Here is a 4,362-nt window from a genome sequence, read left to right on the forward strand (position 1 = left end):
GTAAATTCTTTTTATTTAACAATGTCTTCCGATAGAGACCTGTGTTTAAATTGTTCAATGGTTTTGAAGTGATTATGTAAACTTCTTATATTTATACTGTATATCCACCACTACAGATGGAAGTCGATCATTGGTGCTGATGTTCTCCTCTAAAGCAGTTTAATGCTGATGCTGAAACTGTAGATGCAGATACAACAGCAAAGTTTTCTTTTGACATCTTCAAATTGAATAATTATTGATCATTTCTTCTTCGGTTCAATTTATAAATGCCCATATCCAAACTTAAAATTGTATTTTGCATCTTTGGATTGGATTTTTTCATTTATCATCAATTGTAAAGAGCAAGCCATGTAAATGAAAGATAAAATCTGAATATAAAAATGCAAATAATAATAATACTGTGACCCTACATATGACAAGCGGTTTGAAAAATGTATTAATAATAACAATAATACTGTGACCTTGCATATGCAAGCAGATTGGAAAATAGATTAATAATAAAAAATAAAATAACGTAAAACTTAGTCACACGCACTTACTATAGTAATAACAGTAAATGATGCATGCATACAAGAAACTAACTCTAAACCAAACCCTAACCATAACTCTATAGTAAGTACATGTAGTTAATTCATATTAATCAGTACTTATTTGAGCAAGTACAATCTAACTACGCCACCTTAAAATAAAGTATTAATCAATAATAATAATAATACATTTTAAATTTTTATATAATTATAAAATGAGTATTTAAGTAATAATAATTAAATTAAAATAAATTAACAAATATTATTTCATATGAAATGGAAAAAAAAATGCTCAAAACAGACGTAATTTTTAATATAAATATTTCAATAAAAATAATAAATATAAAAATAAACTATTATAAAAACCAAAAAATAATAATAAATGAGACATTGATGCCACATCTAATATAATATGACATATTATAATATATTATAATATAAACATGTCTTGAAGGGATCTTTTACGCATTCCATTGTTCTAACATTTATTGTTTTTAGATTACACCGAAGGGATTCTGTTGTGGATATGGTGTTACAGGTAAATTAATGAGATGGAAATATAGCCTAATTGTTAACATCTTAAGTCAAAGAAAACTTTTACTTATTTAATGTGCATGTGACACATAAATGAGCTACTGTACATTATATTATACTGTAATCCACCATTATTTGAGGCTGAGATGAGACTCCATGAGTTATTGCTTAAATTGGTGGGAAACAAAGAAACAGTTGAACGCTCTGGTAAGCAGCTCTTCACCTGTGCGAGTCCAGAGCTTGTAAATGCACATAAACCCCGAGCAGATGAAAACACAACAGTGACTGTCGGCCTCTCTGGACTCGCGCACCTCTCGCCGTCAAAGAGAACGGTGAACGGCAGAGAGACTCGGAGCTAAAAACTCAACTTGTCAGCTGTACAGGTGACACTACTGGGTTTCCCACAAAACAAGGAAATCACAACCTCGGGAAGTGTTGCATTTCATTTCAACAACAATGTGACATATCAGTGTGTAACAATAAGAAGAAAAAAAGAGAGAAAGTCTCAGGGAAAAAAAAAAGAGGGAGGAAAGACATGACACTTTTTGAAATATCAAAAGATCCCTCGACTGCTCTTGGGACTGAGCTACTGCCATGAAGCAGGAAGGTCACCATCTTTGCTTTTTGTCTTTCTCTCTTTCTGCTTCAGTCTCTGGCAGCTTCTGTTTGTGCATGTGTGTGTGTGTGTGTGTGAGTGTGTGTTTAGAGCCGCAGGGGTGGTGAGGAGGATGTTGTCGCTGACTTTTGAAGCGTCTGACAGGGCGAGCGAGAGAAGGGGTGAAACTGATCCCGACACTGACAGCTGAGACCTCCGAGGTCATAGGTCACGACCCTGGTAACGCAAAGGTAAAATTACCTATTCATGTGTCATGTGCAGTGGTGTGGCCGCGGGCAGAGCTACAGCCTGTCAGATGGATGGTCGCCACAGTACATCCACTGTCAAGTTCGGCTCGCTTGCTCACAATCTTTGCACAAATCTTCGATTCTGTGTAAACATTTTGTATGAAAAAAAAAAGAAGAGATTTCTTTAGCTATAAAGCAATAAGATTATGAAGTTTCAGAAGAGATTTAAGTGTCACAAACTGCATACTTGCAAATCTTAATATGAACTCAAGCATATGATCAGAGCTATTTAGTTTTCATTATTGATAAGTAATGATACTTGAGCAGCAAATCAGCATATTGGAATGATTTCTAAAGGATCATGTGACACTGAAGACTGGAGTAATGATGCTGAAAATATTTTATTTTTATAATTTATATTCTACAATATATGAGGATAGAAACCAGTTATTTTAAATTGTAATAATATTTCTTAATGTTACTCTTGTTGCTGTATTTTGATCAAATAACTCAGCAAAACAAGAAACTTTTGAATAATAGTGTATATAGCTCTATCATTTTACTGTATCTCAGCAAATGTCTCATTTGGATTTGTCCTTAGCAATTTAAAGGGTTCACCCAAAAATGAAAATTCCTCATGTCGTTCCAAACCCATTAGACTTTCGTTCATCTTCAGAGCACAAATGAAGATAAAGTTATGAAGTCCCTCCACTGTCTACCGCTTTGATGCATCAAGAAGTTCATAAGAGATCGTAAAATGAATCCGTATGAATCGAGCGGTTTGACATACTGGGTTTTCTTGAGAATGGGTTTCTTGGGTTTTCAAGTTTTCTTGAGAATATTGTTTTACGGTAACTGGGAATGAGTTTGTTAGCTTTTACAAAAGACCTATATTTCCAGTGTCCTCAGTATCACTCCCATCCTGTCTTTTGCAAAACTGACAACAGACACTTCCTAATGATATTGTCCTCCAGGAAGTGACATCATTTTGGTGGCAAAACAACAGCACAAACATTAACAGCATTAGAAATGGATTTGATGAACTGTGATGTTTTGATTCCGACTTTAAGAAACACTAACTCCAGCTCACTGTCAGTGAGAGTTGGTCACACACAGCTTGTCACGTCCTCCCCGGGCTGCCCGTACCTGTCAAGGTAAGTTTAATGTCACGGAATCAAAAAGTTTCCATCCTCATCCCCCCCCCCCCGTTCTGTTGTAAAGAGAGAGTCACAGAAGACTGACAACTCAAAGTGACAATTTGTGAATGTTTGGGGCAGGTCAGTGAATCATGCTGTTGGACTCCATGATGTGAGAGGATGAAGGTGTCGTCTTCCTCCCTGCCATGTAATCGTTCCCCGCTATCTAATGTTCACAGGCGCCACACGACGCCTTCATGCTGAGGAGAGACGCTTCGCTCGCCGGACCAACCAAACTCTCATCTGCTCTGTGCTAATTAACTGAACGCCCAAACTCACAGCGAGACCAGAGCTCCTGACTTACCAAAGTAACAAAGTCAGAACATGTAAGGAAGAGGAGATAAACCTGAAAGAAAAACCACGAATGAGATCTTTAAGTTGACTCTTTTAGTGTAAATGTGTCTCAAAAGACAAAGTTGATTCTTAAAGTCACCATGAAATTCTTATTTATTTTTTGTCTGCGAGTGTAATATTGCAGTATTTATTATGAATTATTTATTCATGCACATCATTTTTTTTTAACAAACTCACATTTATTTCCCCGTAATCTATTCAAAATAGCTTCCCCTCCTTCTTGCAGCATCATTTCTGTGGGCAGGTGCAAATCCTGCTGGAAAATGAAGTCAGCATCTCCATAAAGCTTGTCTGCTGAAGGAAGCATGAAGTGCTCTGGAAATGTCCTGGTAGACGGCTGCGTTGAGTGAACAGCACAGTGGACCAACACCAGCCGATGACATGGCTCCCCAAACCAACACAGACTGTGGAAACTTCACACTGGACTTCAAGCATCTTGGATTGTGTGCCTCTCCATTCTTCCTCCAGACTCTGGGACCTTGGTTTCCAAATGAGATGCAAAATTTGCTCTCATCAGAAAAGAGGACTTTGGTCCACTGTGCTTTATTAAATCCAGAGTCAACGCAGCCGTCTACCAGGACATTTCCAGAGCACTTCATGCTTCCTTCATTTTCCAGCAGGATTTGCACCTGCCCACACTGCCAAAATAACCAAAACCTGGTTCAATGACCATGGTATCACTGTGTAATTACTGTGTGATTTCATGTAATATTCTAATTTTCTGGGATTTTGATTTCGTGGGTTTCATAAGCTGTAAGCCATAATCATCAAAATTATAACAAATAAAGGCTTGAAATATCTCACTTTGCATGTAATGAGTCTATATAATATATTAGTTTCACCTGTTAAGTTGAATTCTTGAAATAAATCAACTTTTTGATGATATTCTAATTTTATGACCAGCACCT

Source organism: Abramis brama (assembly GCF_963993115.1).
Source record: "Abramis brama genome assembly, chromosome: 14".
In the NCBI taxonomy this organism is placed as follows: Eukaryota; Metazoa; Chordata; class Actinopteri; order Cypriniformes; family Leuciscidae; genus Abramis; species Abramis brama.